Below are 14,746 nucleotides of genomic sequence, written 5' to 3'. Positions count from 1 at the left end.
GCCAATTAAGGGAAAGCCGGTGTCAGATTGTCAGCGCATGACGCTTCATCTGCCGGTTTTGTTAAAGTGACAGGCACCATAATTTTTTGACAGATGAATTGTCAGTGTTTGACAGCATTGAGGTGCTGTCAAACACTGACAATCACTGTCCGATGGTGAGCCCTTGCACCCTGGCTCACCAATGACTCTCTCCTTAGGAGAAAGCAGATGGCAGCTGCATGTGAGATTGCAGAAGCCATCTGTCAATTCTCCCGATCAGATGAGGCTTACGTCAAATCTTGTCACCTGCAGATACATATAAACAGAATAAAAATATTTCTCACTACATTCTCTCACCTGTCATACTTACCTGTGCACCATTGCACCCATCACACTACCTCTGCAGCAGTCATTTGCACACTTACACGGCAGCAGACCCACAGCTCGCCTCGCTGACCCTGGCGGGGTTCCCCGACGTCAGAAAGAGGAGCAGGAGTAGGCCATTCGGCCCTTCGAGCCCGCTCCGCCATTCAATAAAATCATGGCTGATCTTCTACTTCAACTCCACCTTCCCACTCTATCCCAATTTGGGTGCTTAGCCATGTCAGCCATGGCTCAGTTGGTAGCACCCTCACCTCTAAGTCAGAAGGTTGTGGGTCCAAGTCCCACTCCAGAGATTTGAACACAAAAATCTAGGCTGGCGCTCCAGGGCAGCACTGAAGGAGTGCTGCACTGTCGGAGGTGTCGTCTTTTGGATGAAACGTTAAACAGCGGCCCCATCTGCTCTCTCAGGTGGACATAAAAGATCCCATGGCACTATTTCGAAGAGGAGCAGGGGGCTTATCCCCTGTGACCTGTGATAGATTGGGGAGCTTCAATAAAAGGCATGACGGTGGATAGGCAATGGCTAACATTTAAGGAACGAATGCATGAATTGCAACAGTTATACATTCCTTTCTGGCGCAAAAGCACAAAAGGAAAAGTGGCTAACAAAAGAAATTAAGGATAGTATTACATCCAAAGAGGAATCATATAAAGTTGCCAGAAAAAGCAGCAAGTCTGAGGATTGGGAGCAGTTTAGAGTTCAGCAAAAAAGGATCAAGAGATTAAGGGGGGAAAAAATAGAGTATGAGTGTAAACTTGCAAGGAACATAAAAGCGGATTGTAAAAGCTTCTACAAGTATGTAAAAAGAAATAGATTAGTGAAAACAAATGTAGGTCCCTTACAGTCAGAAATGAGAGAATTTATATGGGGAACAAGGAAATGGCAGAGCAATTAAACAAATACTTTGGTTCTGTCTTCACAGAAGAGGTCACAAATGACTTCCCAGAAATGCTAGGGAACCAAGGGTCTAGTGAGGAGGAATTAAAGGAAATTAGTATTAGTAAAAAAAGTGCTGGAGAAATTAATGGGACTGAAAGCCGATAAATCCCCAGAGCCTGATAATCTGCATCCCAGAGTACTAAAAGAGGTAGCCATGGAAATAGTGGATGCATTGGTTGTCATCTTCCAAAATTCTATAGATTATGGAACAGTTCCTGCAGATTGGAGGGTGACAAATGTAACCCCACTATTTTAAAAAATGAGGGAGAGAGAAAACAGGGAACTACAGACCGGTTAGCCTAACATCAGTAGCAGGGAAAATGCTAGAGTCTATTATAAAGGATGTGATAACAGGACACTTAGAAAATATCAACGGGATTAGACAAAGTCAACATGGATTTATGAAAGTGAAATCATGTTTGACAAACCTACTGGAGTTTTTTGAGGATGTAACTGGTAGAATAGATAAGGGAGAACCAGTGAAGGTGGTGTATTTGGATTTTCAGAAGGCCTTTGATAAAGTCCCACATAAGAGGTTAGGGTGCAAAATTAAAGCACATGGGATTGGGGGGTAATATACTGGCATGGATTGAAAGTTGGTTAACAGAGAGTAGGAATAAATGGGTCTTTTTCAGGGTGGCAGGCGGTGACTAGTGGGGTACCACAGGGATCAGTGCTTGGGCCCCAGCTATTCACAATATATATCAATGATTTGGATGAGGGAACCAAATGTAATATTTCCAAGTTTGTTGATGACACAAAACTAGGTGGGATTGTGAGCTGTGAGGAGGATGCAAAGAGGCTTCAAGGCAATTTAGACAAGTTGAGTGAGTGGGCAAATACATGGCAGATGCAGTATAACGTGGATAAATGTGGTTATCCACTTCAGTAGGAAAAACAGAAAGGTAGAGTATTATTTAAATGGTGACAGATTGGGAAATGTTGATGTACAGAGGGACCTGGGTGTCCTTGTACACCAGTCACTGAAAGCAAACATGCAGGTGGAGCGAACAGTTAGGAAGGCAAATGGTTATTCCTTCATTGCAAGAGGATTTGAGTACAGGAGTAAGGATGTCTTACTACAGTTGTACAGGGCCTTGGTGAGACCACACCTGGAGTACAGTGTGCAGTTTTGGTCTCCTTATCTAAGAAAGGATGTACTTGCCAAAGAGGGAGTGCAGCAAAGGTTCACCAGACTGATTCCTGGGATGGCAGGATTGTTGTATGAGGAGAGATTGGGTTGACTAGGCCTGTATTCACTAGAGTTTAGAAGAATGAGAGGGGATCCCATTGAAACATATAACATTCTGACAGGGTTAGACAGAATGGATGCAGGGAGGATGTTTCCCCTGGCTGGGGGGTCTAGAACGAGGGGTCACAGTCTCAGGGTACGGGGTAGGACATTTAGGACTGAGATGAGGAGAAATTTCTTCACTCAGAGGGTGGTGTACCTGTGGAATTCTCTACCACAGAAGGCTGTGGAGGCCAAGTCACTGAATATATTTAAGAAGGAGATAGATTTCTAGACACAATAGGCATCAAGGGGTATGGGGAGAGAGCGGGAATATGGTATTGAGATACAGGATCAGCCATGATCATGTTGAATGGCGGAGCAGGCTCGAAGGGCCGAATGGCCTGCTCCTGCTCCTATTTTTCTATGTTTCCTGGCCAATATTTATCCCTCAATCAACATCACTATCACCGTGGGAGCTTGCTGTGTGCAAATTGGCTGCTGCGCTTCCTACAGTACAACAGTGACTACACTTCAAAAGTAGTTCATTGGCTGTAAAGCACTTTGAAACGTCTGGAGGTCATGGAAGGCACTACATCAACGCAAGTCTTTTTCTTTCTTGCTCATCTCTTCCCCACGGAGTACTTCCACTCTTCATCCCTGCCCATTGAGGGTCAGGACCCAAGAAATCAAATAGAATGAGTGCCTTTCTGCCGTAATCCATGTCAAATAAAGAGCTGTAAATCATGCTAAGATCTCGCTATCTGCTCCCGCCAGAGAAAGATTTTTTTGTTCAACTGAGAAGACGTGCAATTTTGAGTCAGCTACAGAGTATTGCACTTTAATAAGGACTGAAGCCAACCCAAGGGAGGGTGGGTAGTCGGCACAATTACGGAAACAACATTTATTCACTATAAACAACAACATTGGCGGAGTAAAATTAAGAGCAGTGACAGGGACATAATTACACCATTTGAACCTACCATTTTGTACATATACATATAATATACACAAACACATATACACGGTTAAAAAAAAATTTCAAAAGACATTTCTGCTGAGTTTTCAAAAGTCGAAACTTCGAATGGAAACGACACTTTTGAAATAATCCGAAGTAAAGCTAATTGATAGCAGCGATCTTTCATTCTGTTACAACAAATAATTTGCAGATGGTTTTCTGCTAGTTTGCAAGCCAGCAATTGGACTTCAATGTTTTTTAAATGAAAGTATGCCAACCCTCTTGAGACCAGTGTGATAATTGGGGCGTCTATTGTATAGTGGATTACTCAAATTATCTAACTCCTAGAGTCTTGATCCTGTAAACTTCTACTTGTTACCCAGTATTGCTGTAATTACCCTGGGTGTCAAGTCAGCAGCACGATTGAAAATCCTGATAGTTGCCACTTGTTTTCCTTTCAATGAAGGTTCAATTTGTTCTCCAAAATTTAACAGCTCCCCCTCCTCCTAGGTTCCCACTACAAAATCAGGGCTCAAAATTAAGGTTACAGAATCACTGGGAAAACAGGATCTGCAACTGACCAAATATCCTGGTCTCCAGCAAAGATTACTGCTTCAGGGAATGGTACAGCAGCTTGGCATGTCGAGATCAAAGTGATGGGGTAGGGATTCAATCCCTATTTCATGCTGCTCCCAGCTTTAGACATGCTATAACAAGAGGGCCCTAGGAGCAACCTCATCTTCCCACAGGAAGAAGGAAAACTGGTGCAAGTATTGTCCTCTCACTGCTCTTCTAAATAGTTGCCTACAATGACCATAAGCATTAGCTGAAGCCTAGGAGCAGTCATGTGCCTGATCCAGGGTGACTGGCAAGAAAATAGAAAAATTCATAACATGCAACTGGCTTGTTAAAATTATGTTGTGTGAGTATAAAATTATGTTGTGAGAGTATAAAATTATCTATTTTAATCACTCCTCTCAGCAATTTAAAGACCCAGATTATGTGTCGTCTTTATCTTCTCTTCAACAAAAAGCTAGTTCCATTTTTGAGTCACTTCATAACTTAGATCCTTAAGTCCAGGACTGCACAAAAAGCAACCTGGGTGGAAGCACAATGCTGGGAAGATATGTTGCTGCTGGAATAGATTAATTGTGCTATTGAAGCAATCATATTGCCAGTGGAACACTGGTAAAAACAATGGTCCTAGTCAGGTGGATCAGTGTTCATTTAAACGCTCCTGTTTAGCTCATTGCAATATCTGACCTTGTTTCACTGAAGTGTTAATCAGCCCACCTTTAATAAGCACATGTGGCCACACATGGAGAGAACAGTATCCAGTTCAAAGGGTGTCATGGTTATGACTGCTTGGGTCACGCTATCATAAGAATAAATGTGCAGGCAGTAAAGGTGACACCTGATCATAATGGATGCAGGATCCACTTATGGGAGAGACCAGTGGCAATGCACCCAAGAAACTATCTAGAGCAGCCCCAAAATCTGTAACAGTATTAATTGAGGGATTTGAAGCCAACATTTTTAAATTCAGTTCATTGGGGGAACAGGGAGTAAATAAAGTTTGGCAAGGACAAGGGTAATAGGGAAGCAGGACTTAGTGTGCAACAGGATGTCAGCAGCAGAGTTTTGGGTGAGTTGAAGTTTCTGTGGAGCAGGGCCTGGGTGGCCTGCAAGGAGAACATTGGAGAACCTGAAGATGATGAAGGTGTGGCTGAGTTCCAGCTGCAGTGGAGGAAGAGCTATGGATTTCAAGCTCACCTCAGAGTCAAATAGGACATCAAAGTTGTGCTCTATCAAATTCAGCCTGATCAAATTAACCAGGAAGGGGAATGGAATCATGATCTACAGTTTTAGTGGAAGCCAAGAAAGATGGCTTCAGTCTTGCCAATGTTACCTCTGATGTTGCCTTTTGTAATAAGGATTTGTATATTAAATTTTGCTTCAACACAGTATTGTTATTTTGTACATAGGTCTAGTGGAAATATTAAATGTGGTACCTGTATTGTCACAAGGGGCAATAGTATACCAATGTATTGGAAAATGGAGCAGCAGGACATGATTGTATGCCCAATCATGTCCACATGGCAATCTTAGGGGGCCAGTGCTAATCAAATGTTAGGTGCTTCCTCAAAGCAAGAGAAAAAAGGATGAGAGACAGAGAACAAAGAACAAGCATTCAGGTAGCTACTTTCACACTCTTTAGAGCAGTTAATCACAGCATTGTTTGCTAGGCTGGCTGCCTGAATGTGCAGCATTGCCATTACTGTTTCCCCTAACCCTCATTAATCAGTCTGCTCCAACATTCAACAAAACTTTCATAATCCAATCAACATTCTTCAACAAATCAGATTTTTTTTTAAACAGCCCAAAGCATCAGGAAATAAAATGTGGAATATCAGCAATCCAGAAATCAGATCAACACGATGCCAGCAGAATCAGATGGTTTACAGCATTGAAATCAGACACTTACTGCTGGAAGGCCAATTTAAAAAAATCCACAGACAGCAGGAAGCCAACACACTTTATGGAAAAATTATTACAGTACTTTCTAAAATACAGTAGGCATCATCTACACAGTCTTGACAAACAGTATGTGCTTTTACAGCTTCCTCATCAACGCATCACAGTCTTTATAGCTGTCAAAACAGTCTTGTAAGAGAGGGGTTACTATATTTCAGTTATTCCTCTCGGCAGCTTTTCCTGAAAAGTAAACCTCTCTGTGAGCTAATTGTCCTTTAAGTAGGGTTAAAATCCATGTCTTATAAACATCTGCTTCTACCCCTCCTACAAGTAAACATGCATACAGGTTTCTTTAGTTTATTGCCTCTTGCCTTTACCTAATGATGCAACACGTGTCTTTTATCCACAGATTTACTTGTGCTGCACAACACATGTTGGAAATGCATAAAATAAAATCCAATTAAGAAAATGGTTGCAATAGCTGCTTCTGTCCACCGCAGGCAGCAATGAAAGAAACTAGACAGATGTAATTGCTGGTTCCCAGTGGCTCAAATAAATATTCTAAACAACAAAATAAGCATTTTCTGCACTTTGTTTTCAAATTCAGTATTGGTTAGTTTGAATCAAATTTGGTGTGATCATATAAACACAATCTTCCCAGCACACATTAACGCAGGCTTCAACTACTAAATACAGTGCCAAACTTCTCAGATGTCAATGTGATGTGGTAACAGGAGAATATGATGTACGCTAACTTATTTCCGCCCAAATTCCATTACATTTTAGAAAATACAAAAAATTATCGTTTATAGTGTACAACGTGCGATATCGGCGCGGCCACCCGTTAAACGGAAACGAAAATTGGAAGAGGTGTTTAACGGGTGGCCCAGCATATATTGCTTGTTTTACACTATCACCCAAAGTCTAAATTTCCCCTATGTCACCTAATGAGATTAGTGAGGGAGCACACTGAAGATGCATTTGTGGCATGGGTTTCAAAAGAGCCTCTTGTGGAATCATAGAGCCCAGTAAGCTGGTGGTGAAAAATACTTGTCTACAACAACATAGTTGTTTCAGGTAATGTGGGGTAAGGTTTCCTCTGTGTACTATCTACAATGAAATAGTATTCCTGTTCTTCATAAATATCATCAACTAAAATCACAAAGTCTCAGAAGATGCTATATTTATTGCAATGGAAATGATCATCCATTGAGAGAGCTGTTAATACACTCCCAGTTTTACTGCAGTTGACTGGATAGCAAACAGCTGGATAAAGGATTGAAAACAAGCAGTTTAAGTACAAAAGCCTAGCATTCCAATCAGGGTTTTTTTAAACTACTGTACCTTTATGAGAAAGAGATTTGACTCCTACTTCCAGGACAATTAGTTCAATGCTGCCGTTGGCCACAACGGGGCTTAGTTTTCAGAAAGAGCTGTCTATAAGAGTAAATGGCATTAAAGTAACATGATCAGAAACTCTCGGCTGAATTCTGTCAGAACTATTAAGCCTCAGAAGGAACCAAGTCAAGTATATTTTTTTAAAAAGCCAAAAGGACTTGGAACTAAATTCTCATGCAGGGTATCACAAATTTCCCCCATGTCACCTAATGAGACTAATGTACAGAATAGTAGCACTTGATACTTTGACAACATTATCTGAAAGGTGAGGAAGATTGAAATCCCAAAAAGTGAAACAATCTGGTCTCTGTGATTAACAAATTCCACTTAGAACTAAGAAACCAGCAGTGGTAACATCAAAACATTTTGTGGGTCTTCGTGGTTTCCTCCAGCCATAATGTCCTGCTCAATCCTGGCATCCTCACCTCCTCTTTGCTCCTCTGTCACTTATCTCACCCTTAACCCTTCATCCATTTCCCCCCATGGGTGTGGCAAGACACCCGAGACCCCCTCAACCTTAGCCTGTTTCCCTTCTCTCCTTGCCGATCTATCTGTTTTCCTCAAAGAGGCTCCGTTTGCCTGAGACCTTGAAGTAAAACTTTTAGTGAAGGCATTAAAAAACAACTTAATGGATAAATATTATTATGATTTTCATTTAAACCCTTATTTTGTACATTAGAAATTTCAGTTATTGAAGACAAATGGTAGATATTTTTTCTTAGAAAGCATTTTGAGTGATTTGCAAGGTAAATATAGATACGAGTGCCTTGCCAGACATTCACTAAAAAGTGGATGTTATATGACAGGCAATGTGTGACAGCTATAACATTGAAAGTTTTATCACTGTGCCACCTACAGGGGTTAGAAATTGCAGACACGTTCATAATGAGATTTCCTGTAATAGCTGATTTACACAGGAATTTTCAATGGAACGCATGCTTCTCGAAACCAATTTATTATATAGATTTTTGGATTTAGTTTGGCTAGAGGTAACCAACAGCAACTTTAACATGACAAAAGACGATCCAATATAAAAGGAAAGTATCTGAAACTGAAAATAATCTCAAAGCAAACAGCAAGATAGTTGATATTTTTGGTTTGATAGTCAACTGGCTACCAGCGACATGTCTTGCTCATGAAACACTGACTGAAACAATGTGGAGCATTTAAAGAATTCTGACCTCATTTGAAATCTACCACAAATCCTGATACTCAGCAAACACTTAATCAGATACCAGTGCAAGATTTAATTTGTGGAAAAACATTTCTTTCATAAGTCACGTTTGCATCCTTCATGAGTTATGGGTCTCTCATGATCCTGGGAGAACTATGCCATTGCACCATTCCTATTAAGATATCCTGCCATATACCATACATAGCCATCAATTAATGTTAAAATTAACTAGAAAAATATTTTTGTTAGGAAGTATATAGCATTCAAGAAGTATTTTGCCATTTAGTCAGATTTTCTGAAAAGCAACACTTAACATAATCACTAGGCCTCAGGTCCAACTTCTGCTGTTCAGCATTCCAAAATGTTGTTAGCCAAGTTTACAACTCACTGTCTCAGCATTCTAGCAGTATCTCAGTATCTTTAATTTATCATACTGGTCAATCATTCCACCTAAATAATTTTGATTTGTAGAAAGGAAAAACTTGTTAATGATAGGTGAAATTATATCTATGGGAAAACACTAAAAGAGAGAGAGAGTTCTGAGATAAACATATTCGAATGTGGCAAGTTTTCCGGCCACTTCTCCCTTTAAGAGTACATCATGTCATTCTATCATGCAACCCTCCCCTTTCCCATGCCCTTTATCGTGCCCCATGCAGCCTCACAAGTTATTTTCACCAGAAGCCAGCTGAGCATTTTTGCCAATCAAAATAAAAAAGGACTGCTCCTTCCCATGCAAATAAAATATATGCCAAGATTTATTGTTTCATTTTTTAAATTTCAAAATGCATGCCTATGTCTACTTTTAATTTCTGGCAGAATCCAAGTCTCAACAATACTTTATTAAATTGTTGGAATTGTTCAATGTGGCTGCTTCATCAATATCCAAGGCAATGTGTTTAATATTAGACCAATTTGTGACTATAAATGTAGTTCGTATGTCTTTTAATTTTGCAAAGGGGCTTTCTCTTCCACACACAGCCATTCTTGGCAACACATTGGCCTGAATTTTAATGGGGAGGTGGGTTGGGAGCAGGGAGGCTCCAAAGTGGTCAGGAAAGACAGGAGAACAGGTTTCCCCACAGGCCTTGCTGAATTGCATGGGAAACTTGTTTCCCACCTACAGCCAGCCAGATTGGGGGGAGGGGGGGGGGGATTTGTCAGGAGCGGTCAGGGGCTGGGGGCAGCACAGAGGGGGGCGGTCGGTAAGGATCGGCGGTTGGAGGAGCGGGGGCGAAGGGGGGGGGGGGGGTGGTGGGGACAGGTTTAGGGCCCGATCGGTGGCCGGAGGAGCACGGGGCGGAGTGGGGTGGCGGGGCATCCTCTGAGGGCCAGGAGGAGTGTGGTGGGGAGAGGGGGTGCCATGGCATAGAGGAGCGCAAGGTATGGGGGGGAGGAGGCGGGAGGGGAGGGGAGATGACATGGAGAGCCGGAGGAGCATGCAGGGGAGGACTCGGGGAGATCGGAGGCCTGGGGTAGGGATCAGAGGCCTCGTTTGGTTTGGGGGGGGGGTGGGGGGAAGAGACCAGAGGCCTTGTGGGGGTGGGTGGAAATCGAAGGCCGGGGTGGCGGGGGTCCAATCACGGAGGGTGGGCTAGGTAGGGGCGCTGGATCCAGGGAGTAAGTGTAAAGGCACTTACCTCCTGGATTGATCAGTCCTCGCCTTACTTTAACTGGTGGGTTTCACGAGGCCTGCAAAACCCGACCACCTAAAGTTAAATTCGAAATGGAGGTTAAATCAGTCTTACAGCCTCATTATAATATTTAAATGGATGACCCGCCTCCTGGGAGCGGGTTGGCTGCCCGCCCCGTGCCCCCATTAAAACTGGAAGTGGGCGGGTTAGGATTGGGATTCAGGTTTTTAGCTCTTTAACCTCCCACCTGACCCCCAACCCATCCGTTTTTTTTTTAAGGTTAAAATTTCCCCCAATATCTTTTCTGCTACCTTAAATCACAGATTGTGCTAAATGAACATTAACACATTCAATCAATTCCAACTACTCCATAGAAACAGTATATATGCACAACACCACACAACTGATATTTTTTCTCCATTCTACATCCCAAAAAACACATTCCTTATAAATTTGCTTATCCCATATACTGTAAAAGTAACCCGATGCACAGTTGCAGCATCTCAGTCTACCCCACATATACAAGAGTAACCTAATGCACAGTTCCTGCGCTTCGGTCTACCCCATATAACCTCCATTCACCGTATGACCCTTGCTAATACACCTTATCTTAGTTTATTCTATATCCATCAACCTCGATAACCACCAACTTGCTCTTATATTTAAGTATTAACACTCACTCCATGCCTTATCTTGTATAATTCTTAACATCCATGCCAATACAAAATCTTCCGAATAAAATAACCAACCGTTTAGCATATGGTTACTTAATTATTCACGAAATTCTTAACAATTGAAGAACCCCTTAAATAGAAATCGCTGACTAATCACAGGCATGGCTATGGTGTCACCAGTTTAGCCACATGCACTAATTTAGAAAATGTCTTACAAGTAACACAGGTAAATATACTTAATGTGCACATTTAATTAACAAACATCTACCATCATTCAATCGTACACCAATGTTGACTCGCACAATGAGACACAACTGACCCGCTCCTGCTCTCCATCCAGAACGCAGTTGGATGTTGCGTGCCCTTTGCCATGATGCTGCTCATTATTGGTTGGGATTGCTTTCTTCTGCTGGAGTGGTTATTCTGATTGGTCGGGCCGGCCATAATGATAGATCCCCTTCCCTACTATGATGTTGGTGTTTCCGTGGTGCTGAAATCCGGCGTTTTCACCCGTATTACATACCATTTTAGCAAATAACCAATAAGCAGTAACCAAGCACACAGCGATCAAAAAACACTCGCACATTCTGCTTTTTGTCTTACCATTTTACCAACAAATGCACAAAAAGTACACACGGCTACACCATGAGAATGAATATTGACCGACGACGGTGCTTATTATTCATTTTTTATTTACTAATCAAATATGCAATTAGCCACATCTGGATTCCCAATTAACCACGTGGTTAGTGGTTAATGTATTGGACAACATTGTCCTAGATCACTGAATGAACCTTGACATAAGCCTGTTTCCCAACCCTTACCATGTATGGTTAACTCAACTAATTTGCTGAATCCTATAGCCAGAACATCAAAGCAAGGACATACCTTCTCTACAGTAAATCTTGACCAGTTTTTCCTCCACTAAACGAATCCCTGACCTCTCCCCTCCCGACAACCCCTTCCATGTATAATAGAATTGAGAGAGCTTATCCTGAAATTGTATCAGTTATGCCATTTAATGAACTCCTCAAAACTCCCTAACTACTAAACCTTTCAGTTGAATCTAACAAAATCCCTTAATATGACTCCAAGTCATTGAAATAAACCCCTAACATACTGCCAACATCATCTTTGTAACATTCATGTACACCTTCCATGTACCATAAGCCTCTGGTCAAGCTACCTCAATTTCACCAACTGATGAAATGGGGCACTGATAAGAGTACTACAATTGACTACAGTGGCTTTAGGTTACAGAAAAAAATGATCCTGGAGACTGTCAATGCTCACACATGATCAATGAAAACCTCCATGAGGTAGCGGAACTACTGATGCCTGTGGAACTGCAATCCAGCAAGGAGTCAACGCCTTCATGACATCAGGGGAAGGAAGCAAAACTCAGAGAAAATTTGCAAAGAAAAAAAAATGTATCCTGTAGATTATTAAATCAAACCTTTCATGTAGAATGTTCCCTCAACCTTGTCCTCTACATTACTGGAGGATCCTGTGACACACCCACACCCGCCAAACTCCTCCACATATAACCACCGACGAGCTCCCTTAATCTCATTCCATAGATCACCCCTGAATGGTACACCCCTTCTAACATACACTAACCACTCACAAACTCCCTCACTCCTGTCCCCTAAATCAGTCAATTACCCTACAATTTATAACCCATCAACCATGTCCATGCCATGTACAGCAAAGAGCTGGGTAAACTCCCTCAATCCTATCTCCCAGACCACTGAATGACATCTTCCCTTCTCTCAGATACACCAGACCTCCTGACAAGCCCCCTAAATCCTGGGGAAGGAGTTACTCCATCTCAAGAAGATGCCTGATCTATCCAAAAAAAACCTCCCTGAACGCAGTTCCTTTAATCCTCCAAAAATAAAGCCCCACCAACCATGACCCTGCCATCCCTGACAACAGAAGTTTACCAACACAGCAACAATTCTCCCACAGAAGAAGCGCACACACAGATAGACAGACAGTACCTGTTGTGTCCTCTCCAGTGTTAACTGTTGTTATTTATTTTCCCCTTCAGATCTTTTTTTTTCTCTCTCTTTTAATTTCTCTTCCCTCCATCAGTCCACAATCCCTGCTGATGGTGTGTCAGTGAATCAGGAGCCCGGATGGATATATCTGTCTCCTCTCCTCTCCCCTCCCATCTCCTGTAATTAGAAAAGATGTGGTTGCTAAGGGAGGGAGAAAACCTTACAAAAAAAAAAGAGGAAATATATATATATATTGTCCTTCCACTCACGTAACAGCCTAACTTCACAGCAGCCACAGACAGAGGATGGGAGGGGGGAGGGGCAGTCGTCTGGGGCATTTTTGATCGACAGCTCTGAGAGCCAATCGCTGACAGGTCCCGCGTGCACCCCTTGCCCCGCCCCTCTCCAACAGTCAGCTGGGGGCGGGGAGCAGCCGCCAATGGGAGAAGAGCAGGCGGCGGCTCTTTCAATGTGAGAAATGAATTGGTGCCCGCTCCCGCCCACCCAGCGCGCGCCTCGTGACGCGTTAGCAACGGCCGATGATTGACAGGGGTCGGCCGGCGCTGGGGTGCGGCCGCCGGCCAATCAGCGGCCGACGGAGGTGGGATTAGGTGCCGGCGTGGATCCCAACTTGACAACAAGCTTCTTGATTGAGAGACAAGCTCAAGGACCAATGAAGAAAGAGAATGTCGGCGAAGCAGCCCCAGCGTGAACCAATTGATGGACCTCCTGGCCTTCTGACGCCGTGACCTGTTTACCAAAGTCTCCTTCGGGGCGTGATCTATGGATGTTGGTGGTGGTGCACCGAAAAAAAAAACGGTAATAGAAAATATAAAGACAAAATGCTGCTCATGCTGGTATTCTACACTAAAAACAGAAAATGCTGGAAACATTCAGCAGCTCAACAGGCAGCATCTGTGGAGAGAGAAACAGAGTTAATGTTCAGGTCAATGACCTTTCGTCAGAACTGGAAGATGTTAAGAGATTTAACAGTTTATAAGCAAGTACAGAGCCAGGGAAAAGGAGAGCAAGGGAAATAACAAAAGGGTGAGGTCTGTGATGGGGTGAAGGGCAGGAGTGATTAAATTACAAATGGAGGTGATAACATAGAAGATAGGAGTAGGCCATTCGGCCCCTCGAGCCTGCTCCGCCATTTAATGAGATCGTGGCTGATCATCCAAATTCAGTACCCTGTCCCTGCCTTCTCCCCATATCCCTTGATCCCTTTAGTCTTAAGAAATATATCTAACTCCTTCTTGAATATATTTAATGAATTGGCCTCAACTGCCTTCTGTGGTAGAGAATTCCACAGGTTCACCACTCTTTGGGTGAAGAAATTCCTCCTCATCTCTGTCCTAAATGACTTACCTCATCTTTAGACTGTGACCCCTGGTTCTGGACTCCCCTGCCATCGGGAACATCCTTCCTGCATCTAGTCTGTCTAGTCCTGTTAGAATTTTATAAGTTTCAATGAGATCCCCTCTCATTCTTCTAAACTCCAGCGAATATAAGCCCAAGCGACCCAAGCTCTCCTCATACGTCATTCCTGCCATAATGGGACAAATATAGAAATACTGCCGATAGCATATTGATGGAAGCACATTTTTCACAACACCTCTTCAAAAAATCAGAGCTCAAGCCGAACCCCAATCCTAACCCCTAATCTTGACCCAACTCCTAACCTTAACCCAACTCCTAACCTTAACCTCTATCCACTAACCCTAACCCCAAACCAGTAACCTCCAGGAGCTTATGAATTCAGGCACATGGTCCTATGATTTTCTATGCACTAAAAATAATGGACAGAAAATCATGGGGATCATACGTTTGAATTCCTAATATGCACTTCTGTTGGGCCAGGTTCCCTACTGGGAACAATTGGGCCAATAGCATTAA

General features: G+C 42.7%; 1 protein-coding gene across 4 annotated transcripts in view; it reads right to left on the bottom strand.

Annotated features, from left to right (window-relative positions):
- zbtb7c (zinc finger and BTB domain containing 7C) overlaps positions 1-13,199 on the bottom strand; it is a 275,904-nt gene extending 262,705 nt beyond the window's left edge. For 2 of the 4 annotated variants that reach the window (XM_085975143.1, XM_085975139.1), the window contains exons 1-2: positions 13,120-13,199; positions 12,851-13,027 (exon numbers count right to left, since the gene is read on the bottom strand). The gene's annotated coding sequence lies outside the window, so the exon portion shown is untranslated. Of the gene's footprint in view, positions 1-7,311; positions 8,990-10,179; positions 10,249-12,850; positions 13,028-13,119 lie in introns of all 4 variants that reach the window. The other 2 variants (XM_085975157.1, XM_085975150.1) reach the window with 2 other exon arrangements.
- Positions 13,200-14,746: the final 1,547 nt, after the last annotated feature.

This window comes from Somniosus microcephalus, chromosome 2 (genome assembly GCF_052327205.1).
Source record: "Somniosus microcephalus isolate GS21.2 chromosome 2, FLI_Smic_1.0, whole genome shotgun sequence".
In the NCBI taxonomy this organism is placed as follows: domain Eukaryota; kingdom Metazoa; phylum Chordata; class Chondrichthyes; order Squaliformes; family Somniosidae; genus Somniosus; species Somniosus microcephalus.
The sequence above is the reverse complement of the archived record's forward strand: the minus strand, read 5'-3'. Positions and strand labels throughout refer to the sequence as shown.